The sequence below is a fragment of the Passer domesticus genome, chromosome 7, assembly GCF_036417665.1.
Source record: "Passer domesticus isolate bPasDom1 chromosome 7, bPasDom1.hap1, whole genome shotgun sequence".
NCBI classification, from domain to species: Eukaryota; Metazoa; Chordata; class Aves; order Passeriformes; family Passeridae; genus Passer; species Passer domesticus.
This window is the reverse complement of record NC_087480.1, coordinates 3,226,803-3,243,492: the sequence shown is the minus strand read 5'-3', so window position 1 is coordinate 3,243,492 and position 16,690 is coordinate 3,226,803. Positions and strand designations below refer to the sequence as shown.

The window sequence follows — 16,690 nt, the reverse complement described above, 5'->3', positions numbered from 1 at the left end:
TGGGAAGGGATTTGCTTCCAGCTGTTATTTTTCTCTGATTAGTCACTCCACACCTTCTAACTCTTGATTAACAAGAACATATCACTATCACCCCTTTCAATAAACCATTAAAAGTTAAATATAAGCAACAAAATAGAAATCTTCACCATATTTACTAGTGAGACAAAAATCTTTTGTCCTCTATTTTTTTTTATGGCCATCACCCAGCATCTTAGGAAAAGGGCATGTATTTAATTGCATATTTTAATATATCTTGTAGAAACCAGGGCTTGAAAGAAAGCTGTCAGGTGTAAGAGAATCACCCCAGATGATGAAAAATAAGAAAAAAACTACCATAGCTTGGTAGCTACGACAAAAGAGAACTGAAGGATGTTTTAGATGAAAATATGGCCAAAATTATTTTTAAACCCTGCATTTTTTTGTGATTTGAGTAAGACAGAGTGTGTGGAAGATGGAGTTTTATGTGATCTCCTACTGGGAATAGTCCCATGCAAAGCTGCCCAGTGCTTTGTGAAGTGCATAAATAGGGTGACAGGTTACAGCTAAATTTAAGGGAGAAAATGTCAACTTAGGCTTAAATGCTTTAAATCTCATTACTTACAAGATTTTTGTGTGATACATCCACAGCTGAGATCAATGGGAATTGAAAGTTCCCTCATTATAGAAGAGGAATTGCTCTCGGTACATTATTTTTCATTAAAATCTCCCTAAACTGGAGTGTGTATCCTTCCCAACTGTTTTGCCAGAATATTTATGACACCCCAGTTGAGCTATGGTTATTGCTATTTTTTTTTTGCCCATGACTTCTGTTGAGAATAAAAAATGAGGAGTTTACACTCTCCAATGACTATTTTTCTGGAATTCTGTTCAGTGTTCAGTAATTCCAATTGTATGAGAAAAAAAAAAAAAAAGGAAAAGAAAAGACAATTTGAGGGTATTCTTAAAATTGCTGATGGCTCACCTGAAGTTTTCCAGGAAGGGAGGCCACTCCTCAGGGCAGTGCAGAGTACCAGAAAGAGGCATTTTATAAGGATTTTTACCAGGAAATCCCATGGAACAGAAATGCTGCACTGCCCAAGCCTGAAGTGCTGAACTCTTCTCCCATTTCCAACAAACTGGGATATGGTGACACTGGGTCAGCTTATATTTTTATATGTGCTAAAGAAGAGGATTATAAGTGTGCCTGGGGCACCACATGCAGACATTTTATAAATTAAAAAGTCTGTAAGTATGAAGTGTTTATCAGTTCTTCCTGCTTGACAGCACAATATTCTTTTTGGGATCCGCTAAATGAATTTTCTCACCTTCTCTGTTGCTAAAATAAACTGCTCTTTACACCTACTACACACTTTCCACTCCTCTTAAATAGTTCCACAGGCTTGCTGTGGTTCTCTCCTGAATCATTTCCTCCCTGTGAGCAGCATCTCCACCCCCTCCTCTCTGGGGTTGCTGTTTTACCACCAGCCCTTGGGGTCTGTAATTCCACCTTGACCTGGCCTTAATCAAGCATTTCCTGCCATGAGAAATTCCCAGTCTGTGCTACCATCAACTCTGACCTGCTGCAACCCATTCTGCCAACCCCTGCTGCAGCCAGGAGTAAATTCTGTTTGCACTCACTGCTCCCTCTGGTAAATCTGGAGTAGCAGAGACCACAGGAGCTCAGCCACGGAGAGATCATCCACAGAGATCAGCCAGAATCTGCTTTTGTGGGAATATTGACCCATAGAATTCACCCATACGTTTCACAGGGATATTTACCCATAAAATCCTGATCCCTTGCTCTGTGAACTCAGCTCTATGCAGTGGGGTTTGCTGAGGTTCCCCCGGATTTTGGCCTTGGTGGTGGCAGCCAGAAGGATTAAAAGGATTAATGCCTAGAGAAACAGAAGGGATGAGACTTTACTGCAAGCTTTGAAATTGGGAAATACAACTGAACAAACCAAACCAAACCCCATATTCCTCAGTCTATCAATATCAGGACAAAAAATGCAAACCAAATCCAACTGGTCTTTGTGTTTTAGTTTATTTGTTACAAATACAGAACTCACAATTGCTTGACAATTGGTTATTGGATCATTCTTATCTTCTACCCTTCTCTCACACCACTCAGCTATTTTTATGAGGCTCAGTGTCTCTAGAACATGAGATGGATCTGTGTAATATCCTGCACTTTTATGGAGACCTAGTGGAAAAAAAAAAGTTTAATAAAATAATGATAAGTCAGGAAGCAGACACTGAAGTAGGCAAAGACATAAGGAAGTGAAAACTCCTTAAATTGAATTTTGCTGGAAAAGACAACATAAAATATAACTGGGCTCTGAAAGATTTAAGGCTTGGCCCAGATTTTCAATCCATGCTGTGAAGAGAAACTTTTAAAACACCTTATTTATAATCTGTTTCTCATTTTCCCCCCAAAATTTAATCAAATGGTACCTATAGCGTCCTCTAAGATCCAGAATTTTTTAGCGATATTCAGCATCTCAAATTCTAGCTGAGGTTTGAAAGATCTCACAGTTTTTTAAGTCCCCTGGATATCGTGATAAGGTTTTTTGGTGGTTTGAAAATCTAGTTTATGAATGAAAATTTAGATGTAATACACCAAATATTAAAACTGAAATCTTAACACAGAATCGTACTGAGTTTCACACTGTGTTCCTTCTTGGCACTGGATACTTAATCCCAAAAAGTGATTTATGGGCGAGCATAGAATCAACTTTTAGACGTCCTGTATAATCGTGTGTTTCATTTATCTACAGACACAACTTTGAAAATTTGATTATTAAAAAGCAGAAACTAAAAAGCCAATGCACAAATATCCTTGGGAAGACCAGAGTGCAACAAAGTGCTTTATTTTCTTCCCATTTTACACAGAAACCTAAATAGCTGAAAACTGAATAAACTGAGTGTCAGACACTCATACATAAGAGCAGCATGAATTAGTTCTTCAAAGATGTTTTCATGAGCAATAAATTCAAAATATTTTATTACTCAATTCTCATTTTTCAGGCTCTATCATTGTGTGTTGAGTGGTTCAGGAAAAATATTTGTCATCTTAACATTCCACACATTTTTCTAAGATTAAATTTTGTAGAGAAAGCATTTAAGAAAATTCCAGTACACCAAACATAATCATGTAAACACCTTTTAAAATTATTGCTGAAATTATATTGGTCATTTAAATAAAGAAACTGCTATTTGTCAAAATATTATATTGAATTTCAATGGGAAGAGTCTATTTAGAGAAGAACAACATAAAAGTTTTGAAGCAAATGAAATTTTTCAAACTCTGAGTTTCAATACTCACCTTATTAAAGCTCACATTAAGAGTTCAATTTCAGTAAATCTATTTTTTTTTTATAATTAAAAGCAGTAGCTTTAATGGAAACTAATTTGAATTTCTAAAAATAACTGTTTCATGAAATGACTATCAATCAATCAGTCCCTGGGAGATCAGAGCCCTACTTTGTCCTGATAGCATTTCTGGGTTTGTGGCATCCTCGGCTGACTTTGGTTCCTTAAAGAGCTGTTGGTCATTTATGGAAAAACCTTTTCAAGCCAATACTTTCAGCTCTCTGGCATCTTCAAAAGGCACCGTGTTCAAAGAGTGGTTTTCACGTGCCTGATTTTATTATAAGCACATTTACACAAAGGCACTAAAGGTCTGCTCCAAATTGTTAACATCACACCAGCATCTTCCTCTTTGAGAGGTCACAAATAACCTAATTTCCAGAAAATCCTTAAAATGGAATCTTTACAGATAAATCTGGATGCAATATTCAGGCAAAAACTGGGCTCTGTGCCTACCACAACAGATTATTTCATTTGTCTTTCCAGTTACACATTCCTGTGGAATGGAAGCAAACTGCCCTCGTGTTATTTAGACACCAATTATGAATTTCCACAGAAGCACCTCTAGGTCCCAGCTGGCCAAGGTGGTGGGGAGGGCATGGGAAGAGTTCATGGAGGGATCCTCATGAAGGGATGAAGCAGGCAGGAAATCCAGCAGGATGCTCTGGGTGCAGGGATAACCACCTGCCCCTCTGCACAGCAGGGAAAAGAGCTCTGCTCTTAGAGCTGCAGGTTGGTTTGGGAGAGCTGCTGCTGTAAATGGAGTTCATCTCACTGATATTCATAGCTGAAAATTTAATGGAAGTTTAAAAAAATAACAAAAAAAAGGAGGAAACCTTCCTTTCAGCCTTTTTTTTTTTGGAGCTGGGTATTAATTACTTGCTCGAGGTAAGAGGAATTCACATTACTGCCTCCATTTCACTGTTTGAGCTTCAGGAGAGGGAAGAGTTTGACTCTGTCTGGGGCAAAAGGGGTTGACCTCAGTGAGTAATTTGATATTTTACAGCAGGATTTACACAGAGCCACGTCTGAGGCAAATCAGGATGGTGATTTCATACCCAAATGGACCAAGAAAAGCTGAGGAAAGAGGCACAGACTGAGCTGTAAAAGGAGGAACTCACTTTATAGGTGGCTCCTGAGTTAGGTGAAGGTCTGACTGATCCATCCCTGTGCCACCGAGGTCACCTCTGGCAAAGCCAGGCTTCAGCTCAACTTCAAAATAGAGATACACAGTGATAACAAAGATTTCCTGCAACTTTCTAAACCCTTTTGTGTTAAAAATCATCTCAAAATCACATTAAGGGTCTTCAAAATCACATGAAAGGTCCTCACAATGCAAGATTCTCCCAGCAGATGACATTAGGTGTGATTAATGGCATGTCCCAAATATGCCTGTGTCAGAGGCAGCTCTGCAAGGACAAACTAAAAATCAAAAAGATCTGTACAGTGGGGATAAGACAGGGTAGTTTTGCTTCTCAAATTCAACTTCTGGACATGGTCCTTGGTGAATTTAAATAAATGGTTTGAATTTCTCAGAAGAAAAAAAAAACCAAAAAAACAAAACAAAACCAAAAAAAAAAAAACCACACAAAAAAAAAAAAAAATTGAAAACCATCAGACCCAGCTAGAGATGGTAGAGATGGAAAGTTGTACATAAATGCTGCAATCCTAACATTTATGGAAGTTTCTTAGCACTGCAGTCAGGCTGCTCCATCCTTTCAGAACTGTGTCTTGCTACAGACAAGACTATTATGTTTCAAATGCACAATATTTATTCTAATCAACATCAGCAGCCACACATTATTAAAGTGTTCCAGATTTAAACTGAATTAATTTGCTTAAAGCATCTTTTCCAAACAAAATATGGTTAAAATGAGTATTTGGCTTTGGGCTCTGTGTTTGGAAGGCTGCCAGAGACAGTAAAAAGGATTGCAGAATTTTCCATTTCATTTCCTTACCTCTAAACAGTATTTAAGGCCAGCTTCAAAATAAGGCATGAGATTTTGAGGGAAACTAATTTACTTTTTTTTTTTAATTATGTTAAATCAAGGGCATACCTATTATTTCGGGCTTTCAAATAGTCTTTAGGGTCATTAAATAACTTAATTACAAGACCAGGTTGCTGAGGACACTCCTGGCTAAGAACAGACGTGTTTGGAGTTTTTAAAGGTTGTGCCTTTATGACCTGTGAGTGCTCAGGTGGGACAAAGGCCAGCAAAGCTCAGCTAGGAGCAGCTCTGGAGCCTGACCACCCTCAGCAGGTGCCACAGAGTGTTGCCTTGATTTTTTAAAGATTTTTTAAGCCTTCTGATGTTTACATTTTTGGAAAGAACTCTCTCACGCACTTTATGTAAATAACTTATTGTTTCGCATTCTTTTATGGAGGAGGAGAAATTTAATGGATTGTTGGTTTGTCCAGTGTCATTGGAGAGGTGGCACTTTCACCCTCCAATCCACTGTCACTTATGGAAATCTATAAAAGTTGTTGTCAGAAATTAAATGTCCCTTTTTACCTTGGAAAGAGCCGCGAGTCTGCATCGTGTTTTGTGTCCTACAGTGACAACAGAGCCCAAACCCACAGAAAACATCCCCAAAATCCCAACCCACCACAAACCCCTGGAAAGCCTGACTGGATCAGGTCTCTGATGCACAAAGCTTATTTCTTTGTGCAAAAAGAGGAATTTCCACCTGATTTGGACCAAATTGGCTCTTGTTACTCAGAGGTCGAACGCTTCATTTTATTCTTAATTTTCCCCCTGATCCTGGAAAAGTTCAGAGCTTTCCTCTCCACAGCTGCTCTGCAGCTCTTTTGTTTTCTGCAGGATGCTCCAGAGATATCAGTCCAGACAATTCCCACAATCTACTCCCATTAAAAGCCAAATGAGGCCATAAATAATGCATGCAACACTAACTACCCCGTGCCTGGATGTGTGTATCTTGTAAGATCTGCTGCTGCATTTCACATACAAATGTATATTAGCCAGTTTTACAGGACAAATTGGAATGTATTCCTGATGGCATCTCCAAGAGCATTATCAAACTCCAGCTTATTATAATGAGATTCAGCTTGAGAAAAAGGAAAAGAATAAAAGAAAAATCATGTTCCTGGCAGTTCCGTTTATTAGAATCGTTTCTGCTCCTATCTCTGGTGACTAAACACCTCATGCAGTTACTTTGCACAATGCCAGAAAGATAATAACAATAATAATAATAATAACAATAATAATAATTTATTCACGTTAAGTAACATACTTCTGGTTCTATAATAATCAGGTAATATCAGGTAGTAGGTATTAAATCTGGGTACATTTTTGTGTAACAGCAGTATTAGCTGTTACTGTCATGTACAGAATAAGATTTGGTTCATTATGACTCTGCTGCAATTAAAAAAGATGTTTTGTTTTAAAGAAAAAAAAAGTTTCAGAATAAATCTGTTACCTTATGCTGCAGTCAACAGCTGTGAAAGGACAGAGAATCCCAAATTTTCACTTATAAAGCAGCCAAGTTTACTCAAGGAGTAGAACAAAAAATTGCATCTTGGTGGTGCTCTCCTAAATTCTTCTCTGTCAGGAGAACTGTCCTCTCGCTTTCTCTCCCTGTCTCTTCCTAAAGACACAAGGAATGAAAAATGGCAGAGAAACTGAAGGGAAATTTGTCTTCATTTTATGTGCACTGTGGTGGCTTGGTGAGATCCTGAAAGGTGCACCAGAGCCAAATCCCAACAGCCTTCACTTGTTGAGTTTATTTTTTGTTGTTGTTGTTAGGGTTGGGATTAAATGTGAGATGGTATTTTTTTGTTCGGATTTAGATGTTTATTAGTTTTTATTTATATTACAGTCTCACAAATTGTGAGGTCTATAGTACTTTAATAAATTTAAAATGGAGTATTAGCTCTTTTTTAATAATGTTTTTAAGGATAAACTACTTAATTAAGAAATGTTATTTAAATTATTTTTACTTTTAACCCAATAACTAACTACCTGTGGCCTGCAATGTGGACTTTTTTATCCAATGACACAACTGCCTCCTACTTGTTCAGCTCTCTTGAGTGTATAAAAGATCTGTACAGGTTAGCTCTGCTGGGGATTTTGCTCTAAACTGAGGCAATAAAGCAAAGGAAATATTAAAATAAATATAATAATGCTGAAGGCATGAGACAAAGGCTGGCAAGTAAAGCACTCATGCTTGGTATAAGTATTTACATGGTACTTGATGGGCTTCTGTCGGACAAGATCAAGGAAAGGTTTGGCTTTTTGGAGTAATTTGGATGATTTATGTGAGATACCAGAATGGAGCAGAGAAATGGCAGATTTCCTGATTTTGGCACAGAAAGGTAAGGTAAAGAGCTAGGGGAAAGTGAGAGTGAATGAGTTCCATAAGTACACATTTCTTAGATTTTTGACCTGCTCATACTAAAAATTAGACAGAAGATCTCTCTCCTGATTTACAGGACACTACAAAAATTCATTTTTTTCCTCTGTAATAATACATATTCACCTGCAGGGAAAATGTCCTCCCACAATCAAAGCTCCTGACTGAGGAGCACCAGTAAATATGCATTTCCTAGGGACAAGATCTCCCATGCCTTTTCCCTGCCCTCTCCCGGTAATAGTGAGAGATCCATGTACTGAGCAAAGCAGAAATGAGACTATTTCAAGGAGATAATTAGTTGCCCTGTATTACTTTTAGGAGATCATTAGAGACCTTTAATATCCTCCAGAACAAAAAGCAGTGAATTCTCTCTAAGGAAAACCCACATTGTTCCCAAGTACTGTTTGCAGTGGTGGAATATCCAATCCACCCTTTTTGCAGCAATTAAAAGGTGGATGGAGCTTTGCAAATTACAAACTGGGGGAGTTTCCATGCTCTGGCAGATTCCTGTGATACCACTCCTGTGATAACTTCCAGCCCATTTACTTCAGATTTAAATAAAATATGAGTTACAGCCCAACACCTGGGCACACACTGAACTTGTTCTATACAAAGTGAGAACTGAGAAGGCATTTTGGAGATGTAGATCTCAGTGAACAATTGCTCTTATGCAGCTACACAATATTATTTGTATAGTGCAGAGAACCTTTCAGAGAATTCATTGCTATAAGATAAAAGGCTATATAAGAAAAGCAAAGAGGTGAGAGATTTAGTAATTCATTGGACTTTAATTTTTAAGTCTGAAATTTCTTGCTAAAAACACCATTCTTCTTGCTTTCAGGGGAAAAAAAAAAAAAAAACCCTCCTTCTTAACTTCTTAAATAAGATAGCCAGAAAAACAGACGAGGAATGGGAGAGGGAAAATAAAAAGCTATTAAGTGGATACATTCTGCCCTCTATAAAAGTTAGAAGGAATAAATTAAATAACCCAGAAGACCATCCAAGGAGAGAAAAGCCACAGGGAAAATTGTCCTGCAGGGATTGGTGTCACACAGGGGTAAGAGCAGACTTACACAGAGCAGGATCTGTTCACACACACGAGATCACAGCTGTGCTCCCCTTGTCACCTGCTGCTCCAAGAGATTATTCCCTTTACAAGAAATTTCAGTTGAGGAACATCAGGCTGGGAAATTTATTATGCAAGAGTTTTTATTTAATGCATAAGCCTACTTGTATTCACCAAGGAAGGGAATGTGTTCCTGTCCTTTTAAACAAGCAGTAAAATCCCTGAAAGAGGAGTCACTACAATGAAAATATCGTGCAAATCCTCTCTAGCATGAACCTCTCTCACCTGCCCCATGGCTATTTCAGTGTCTATTAATTCCCATTTATTTTTAAAAGACAATTACTTCAGCCTTCTGTCTGTTCAAACACGGGTGAGGACATTTGTGAGAAAGAAATAGGAATTATCAAGACAAATGTAGTAGGAGAAAATCCTAAATCTGCTGTTGTGTTTTATTTCCTCCTGTTTCATTAATGCTGGTGGTGGCAGGGAATTGAAGCAGTGAGGGAAGGGTGGAGGGAAGCCTTGGAAGGACCCCAAAGGAAACAGGGCTCCTGTCTGACAGCCCTTTGGCATGGGAAGGTGCTGAGGAGTGAAGAGGTTCTCAGAAATATGATTTTTAGAAAATGAAAGACAAATACTGAGTAAAGCAGTGCCAGAAATAAACAGTGGAGTTATTATTTTGGTAAGAGCTATGCAATGTAAAAGGGGAAAATAAGATGCAAGTTTAAACACCAAAATTTTTTTGTTTCTACTGTCTGGTTCTCTCTCTCCAGTTCATCCTTTTACTTTTGGAACAAACAGGCATCTTTCTTTTTTATATTTATCATTCTCCTTAGAATTACTGAGTCACATGAATCAAAGCAACAAAAATGTATAAGGGGACAAGAATCTGTGAATTTACAACACAAAGCTACCTAATAAGTAACAAAGAGGAAAACTTTTTCAAAAAAGTCACAAAACTTCTATTTAACTCTCTCCTCATGAAAATACCACAGGCTCTCCCTTTTGATTTTTGACCACAGCAACTTTAGTGGTAAAAGTCAAAAATATCACGTGTGAAACCCCTTGCAAACAGTGCAGAAAGCTCCCTGACCCTACAGATGGACCTGAGCCCCCTCACCCATGGCAGGAAAGGCTTCCACGGATCCCCATGCCCTTCCCTCCCCCTGTCACATCCATATTTTCTGAAAAATTGCTTTGCCCAGGATTCTTCTCCTGGGAAGCTGAGCAGCCTCAGAAGAAAAGGAAAATAATAATTGTCTCATTTGCTTCTCCTGTGTTTTGTTGCTTTGGAATGTGTTTGGAGATGGTTTACCCACAGGTGATTGTTTCATTGGGTTCATATGAATTGTTCTGACTCAATGGCCAATCAGGGTCAGGCTGTGCCAGGGCTCTGGAAAGAGTCAAGAATTTAATTAGTATCTTTTTAGCTCTCTGTAAGTATCCATTCTGTATTCTTTAGTATAGTTTAGTTTTGTAATTTTTAATATAATATAGTATCTTAAAATAATAAATTAGCCTTCTGAGAGCATGGAGTCAGATTCATCATTCCTTCCTTTGTCTGGGCACCCACAAATACAACATCCCCCAGCACATCCCACCAGGAGTGCTCCCTTTCTGTCACCTGCCCACGAATCTGCTCTAACACCAAGGGTAGCCCAGGACTGGCTCAGGGTGGAGCTGAGGGACAATCCCAGGGTCACTGCCCAGCTCTCCCAGCTGGGATAACAAAGTGCACTCCCAGCACAGCTTAGAGGACCTGCTCATCCTCTGTTTTTCAGAAATACTTTAAACTAAACTACATTTCAGCTGTTTAAGCCTAATAAAAATACAGCACTAGTAATTTATCAGCTGTCACTTCCCTGGAATTCTCACAAAAAGTCAAATTTAAGATGCTCTGTAAATGAATTCTTTCCGGCTTGACGGTCCTATTATTTTAAAATTTAAATGACATATTCAGAGACATTCAGTGCTGCACACCTTGGATCCAAGGCACCAGGGCAGTGGAAGTCAAATGCAGTGATGAAAAAAACTCCACCAGAAAAATCAAGCCCAGCTGTCAATACTTTTCAATAGAGATTTACATCAAGCCACTTCAAACTCTCATAATTCTTCAAGCAGTTTGTTACAAATCAGATCAAAATGCATTCCTAGTCAAGTCCCCTTTTCCTATGACATTTGATGTGTCTGTCGGATGAATCTCAGTAATTATTTTCATAAATATTCCACAAGTGTGAGACTGAAGGGAGAAGAATACAGAGTGCACTAAAACTGCCAAATGCCATCCAGGTGGGTCACCTCTTCAGCCAGGAGAGTTTCTCTTGGTAGAATAGGAAACATTTCGTTAGAAAGTATTGGATGAGAATGAACTCTGTGGGCTGGCAGATCACCTCTCTCAGCTTTTACCAGACTATAAATGGGTTTGTATAAACTGATTTGGATTCTGGGGTAGCGAACAGAAAAAGATTTCCAATGCCAGGCCATACTGTGGGGTTCACCTGATTTCCCAGACTGCTTTAGAGGGAACCTCTGGTGAGAGCTCGTGAGGGCTAGGAGAATGTTTTATGGCTTTGAGTTAGTTCCTGCAGCCGAATCCCCAGAATGGACTGGCTTTGTGCTAGGATTTTTTAATGAAACTAGTGAGAATCTGCAGAAAACAAGTGAGAACTGTTTTGTTGTCCACTAAAACTGTAATTTAGGGGAGGAAAAAAACCCCAAACCTGACCCACATCACATTTGTTCACTGCAGCAGCAGAGAATGATGCTTGGGGCCCCACTCCAGGTGCACGTCCACAGCAGATTTGCATTTGTCACATACCAGTGAAACAGCAAATGAGAATTGTGTATATTTATCTGAGATATCTCTATGGTACCATAAAGGCACAGCTTGAGAAGGAGCATCTTTTTAAATCATGAGGGAGTTAGTTTATTCTTGTGTAAAGAAGAGTCTCTCGTTCTATCCCTGCCCCGGCAGTCATTGCAGTAAAAGCACATCCTAAAATATTCCTTGCATCTCTGTAGGTTTCTTGAAATAAGAGGATTCTTTAGCACAAGGCAATATATCCTTTGGAAATGAAGTCAGCTTTAGATATGAGATAGTGGGGCCTGATGGGACGAGTTTCATCAGTTCAGAGTCCTATTTATTTCTCCTGAAATATGATGCCACCAGGTACTGCACCTGCTCCTTGCATCTTGATAAACTGTTTAGCATTGCATGTGTGGGCAGGAATATTTACTGTTTCTGGTGGTAGGAAAATAGGAGGAGGCAAGCAACATGTTCAGCTAACAGCAGCTTCTTTGTGCAATCTCAGTATCTTCCAAACACAGAAGATACAAATTTTGTTGTACCAAAATTCGTGTTGAGCAGGTGATCTTTCTGGGCTTCAGTTCAAAAAGCTTCTTCAAATAAATTAGCAGGTATTTCTGTTAATATAATTAAGACAAAAGGGATGCAAAGTTATCCCTACTGCAGCCTTGAAATTCTTTTTCTATTCCATTTTGGCAAAACCCCCACTTCCTTCTGGTAGGAGACCAAGCTTGGGGAGCAAAGATAGCTTATTTTGCATGCACATCTGCGGAGGGAGGCAAAGAGTTCTTTGGTTCAGGTGGATAAATTGTCAACTTTCATGTCTGACAGATCATTTAATGCACAGTGAAACAACCACTGTGGCTATTCCTTGCTGCTAAATATATCAGCAAGTGTGTCTGTGGCAGAGGAGCAGTGAGGAAACACACACAGTGTGGGCAGGAGCCCACAGTGCATTAAAAAGAAATCTCTGTCCTCTCAGATTTAAGGAAACAACTGTATTTACATGATTTACTGCAATTTACCTGATCCTTAGCAAGTTCTATCTTAATAAAGCTTGTATAATAACAGATGCATATCTATTCTTTTTCATGCTTTAAGAGTCCATTTAGCTGTTGAATGAAGGGAAGAGCACTTAGAGGAGCAGTCACTGATGACAGACTATTGTTAAAAAGCCATCATATATTCAGATCCATCTGGTGCTATCCTGGGAGCAGCATGTTACAAACTAATAAAAGTACTGCAGAGGTGGGAAACCAGCTCAGGCAATATTAAAAGAAAAAAAAAGGCTATTTATTTAATACACAGAAGAATTATGTTGCTTTATATCAGGAAAAACACTTTTAAAAACATCATTTTGGCAAAATGGTCTTGATTCCAAAAGGCTGCAGTTACACTCAGATCCATATTAGTAATTGCCTAAATATTCCATAAGTAATGATTACAAAAATATCTGCTAGACAATGCTCAGACATTTCTGAAAGGTGAGAATAAGCCTGAAATATGTTTTCACATTTCTGAAATGTAAGGCAATAATAAGTGATATAAATATGGAGTTAGTCATATTATTAGGACAATGAATACAATAAAAATATTCTGGCGGGTTATAATAATTTATTCACCCTATCATCTCTTAAATACTACTTAGCTTTTTAACCCTTCCTTAGCCCCTCCAAGTGCAGCATTAGGAAGGAATTACAGTAGATATGAGTCCATTCTGGCTTTTTGCTTTTTCTGTGCTGCTGGAGCACAAATTCTACCTGGATTTGTGCAAATTTGCCACCCTCCCTCTTGGCAAATTGTGTCTAAACTGAGCACAGAGAGCCAGCAAGGGGCAGCCCAGAAAGCCAAAGGATCCAGGGGGTCCCAAAGCAGGGTGAGGAGGGGATGCTCCTCCCAACCCTGCTCCCCTCAGAGCCCACCTGCAGTCCTGGGTCCAGGACAGATGGAGCAGCTCTGGGGGATGTCACAGAGCTGCTCCAGGGCTGCAGCCCCTCTGGGACAGCTGGGGGTGCACCCCTGGAGCAGGGAAAGTGCTGGGGAGATCCGGGAGCCTCTTCCGGGGCCTCAAGGGGCTCCAAGAGAGCTGGAGAGGGACTGGGCACAAGGAAAGGAAGGACAGGACACAGGGAATGGCTCCCACTGCCAGAGGGCAGGGATGGATGGGATATTGGGGAGGAATTGTTCCCTGGTGCCCAGAGAAGCTGGGGCTGCCCCTGGATCTCTGGAAGTGCCCAAGAAGGGGGCTTGGAGCACCCTGGGACAGTGGAAGGTGTGCCTGCCCATGGAATGGAATGAGCTCTTCCATCCCAAATCATTCTATGGTAATCTTAACCCTTCTTATAAATCTCTTCAAAAAAATTATTTTTCCCTAGCTCCAAGTTTTCCCAGCCATGAGCACTTATTCCTCCCTGTGAAGAGAAGCAATCATGGAGAAAACACACAGCAAAATGTGAACCCAGCCGTGTAAAGCTTTGTTTTCCTGGCGTTTGTTTGAATGGTTTATATTTAATTGATGAATCCCAGGGTGTGTGGCTGAATGACTTTCAGCTCCCCAGTGCCTCAATCAGTGCAGTGCAGACACACAAACCACGGGTGGGCTTCCTCACACTGCTCTGCTGATGGAGCTTCCCTCTTCATCTTAAATGACCACCTGAGCTGAATGTGATAGACATTTTTATCAGGGAGCTTATGCAGTCTTTGGCCTTTTCTGAGGCAGGCTGGCAGTCTCCTCCCTATGCATCTCAAAGAGCAAAAGTTCAAAGTGTAATTTTTATTTATTTGGTTTCCCTTTCAGCTTGTTTTACTTTTCTCTTTTTTTTCCTTCCTTTTTTGCACTGATTAAGGACAGGTTCATATCTGAGCTCCAAGAAAAAGAAATTCTAAACACGAAATACACAGTATAAATGTCAAAGGCTACAGATGTTTGCTGCCAAGACATATGGAGGATGGAAACAAAAGCAAAATTGCATTAACACATTTTATATGTAACTCTTCCTTCTAAATATGGTCTTATTACAAAATACACAAGGGCATTTGTGTTAGATGCTGAGACATATGGTTGGTACAAAAATATAAATCCATCACCAGATTTTTTATGCAATTTCACTCTTTTGAAATTATCCTAAAAACATGCTGTCCTTCCTTTATTCCTTTCACAGAAAGGAGCCTGGTTAATGCACACATTAGCAGCACCAGGCAGGGATGCAGCCAGCAGTGGCATGGCTCAGGTGTTTGCAGAGTGCAGCTGCAGGATCAAATCACATCACACTAATGCAAATTGCAATGAAGCTTTCCACTGGATTTTCCTATTATTTGAGTGCTAAACCTGGTTTGTCACAGATCTGTGAAGGACAGTGACAATAGTAAACTAACCTTCATTATCATCATCATCATCTTCCCCTCCCCTTTTTGTTTTTGATCACTGATCAAGCTGTCAGAGCCTATTTGCTGCAGGTTACCTGTTCTGGCAGAATGGATTCTTTAAAGTCAGAGCTGTTAAAAATCTGAATTCTGTCAGGCATCTGACAGAAATATTAACTGCTTGGGATTGTCTAGCAGAGCCTCAGGTAATGAGTCAACAGTGACACCCCCCCAAAAAACAAAACCATAACCAAAAACCAGAGAAAAAAATATTCCATCCTTATTAGTTTACAAAGAGCATTCTAAAAGCAAAATGATAAAAATGTCCTTAGCTGACTTCAGAGTGAAATCTCACAATTTTATGCTTAGAAAAATATTGAACATTTCTGGTCTAGTAGACTTTGTGCTGGTTTTTATACTTGCTTTTACTTGCTATTGGACTAAATGCTATTTAATATGATAATAAATTGAGACAGGGGATCACATTACTTAAGATGAAATCTAAGTATGTACATTCTAGAGTAAAACTTGGAGGAAAATCATTAGAAAGACCCACATTTGGAATAATTGCTATTACATTTATATTACAATTTAACAAAAACTTTGAACCATTCCAGAAAAGATCTGTTCTGTGAAAAAATTTTCCCCCCATTCTGATTTTTCACCTCTAGCCCAAAATTTCAGATACTCTTGGTGGCAGCTCCAATTAAAATTGATATTAAATTTGCTCCCAGTACTTAAAAAAAAAAAAAAGTTTCACTTGGTGTAGTGTGAACACTCATATCAAAGTGCCTGAGCACCCTTGAAGTTTAAATGACCTCATTTACACACATCCTGTTCTGACAGAATTATATATTATCATTCTATCCCGTGGGGAGAAAGTAGCTCACAATTTTGTCACTTGTGTATCTCAGATTAGCATACCAAAGGTTTACTCACCATGTGAGGACAGCCTCCTGTGTTTTCAGACCCTTCTGGTGAATGCTAAGTGTCTCCACAAATTGTTACCTGCACCCAATCATTCATCTGGCAATGAACCCACAGTTTAAAATTCCTGAGGTACAATACCATGAGTGACTACTGGGGCACATGGTACCAAAGAGTTCACAAATCTAAAAATTCAGAATTCCCTTTAGTGCCAAAGAAAAATTCAGACATCCTCAGAATGACTGAGCTGAGGAAATTCAGAAGTGTTCCATGACTGCAAATCAGAGATCTGGACTGGGAGAAGCCTGAACCAAACCACAGCTCAGAAAGGCTCAAAAAATGCAATTCTGCAGGAATTCAGCAGTAATAAGGATTCTAGAAGGAAGGGTGTGTGTGGCAGCAGGGATTTCAGGGGATCAGGTGGACACTTGAGCAGGGCAATGCTGGGGGCAAAACTGCCTGCACCCTGCTCAGGCAGCAAGAAAAAACAATTCTAGCACAGAATGCTGCAGAAGGTGAGGAAGATTGGAAGCATTCCAAGAACTCTTCTGAAAACACACTGGTGAGAAGTAGGAGAAGCAGTGACTCCAACACAAAAGGCTTTGTGGGTTGGGAAGGAACACAGAGATAAAGCAGTAGAGAAAATCCACCTACGAGCAACACCCAAACCTGGCTGTTGGGAGGGTGAACAAGTGCCCTGCCTTTATTTAGGATCTCACAGGAAGTCTGGAGGAATTTCAGGCTCACAATGCCATTTACCAGCACCATCTGTGGGGGGAAATTCCCAATTTTAGAACAGTTTTGATCAC

General features: G+C 39.5%; 1 long non-coding RNA gene across 3 annotated transcripts in view; it reads right to left on the bottom strand.

Moving 5' to 3' along the window:
- LOC135304241 (uncharacterized) overlaps positions 1 to 16,690 on the bottom strand; it is a 37,645-nt gene that overhangs the window by 9,312 nt on the left and 11,643 nt on the right. Inside the window, exons 2-6 of one of the 3 annotated variants that reach the window (XR_010365662.1) lie at positions 8,793 to 8,869; positions 6,787 to 6,954; positions 4,470 to 4,560; positions 2,049 to 2,182; positions 1,759 to 1,874 (exon numbers count right to left, since the gene is read on the bottom strand). This is a non-coding gene — a long non-coding RNA (uncharacterized LOC135304241). The remainder of the gene's footprint in view (positions 1 to 1,758; positions 1,875 to 2,048; positions 2,183 to 4,469; positions 4,561 to 6,786; positions 6,955 to 8,792; positions 8,870 to 16,690) is intronic. The other 2 variants (XR_010365663.1, XR_010365664.1) reach the window with 2 other exon arrangements.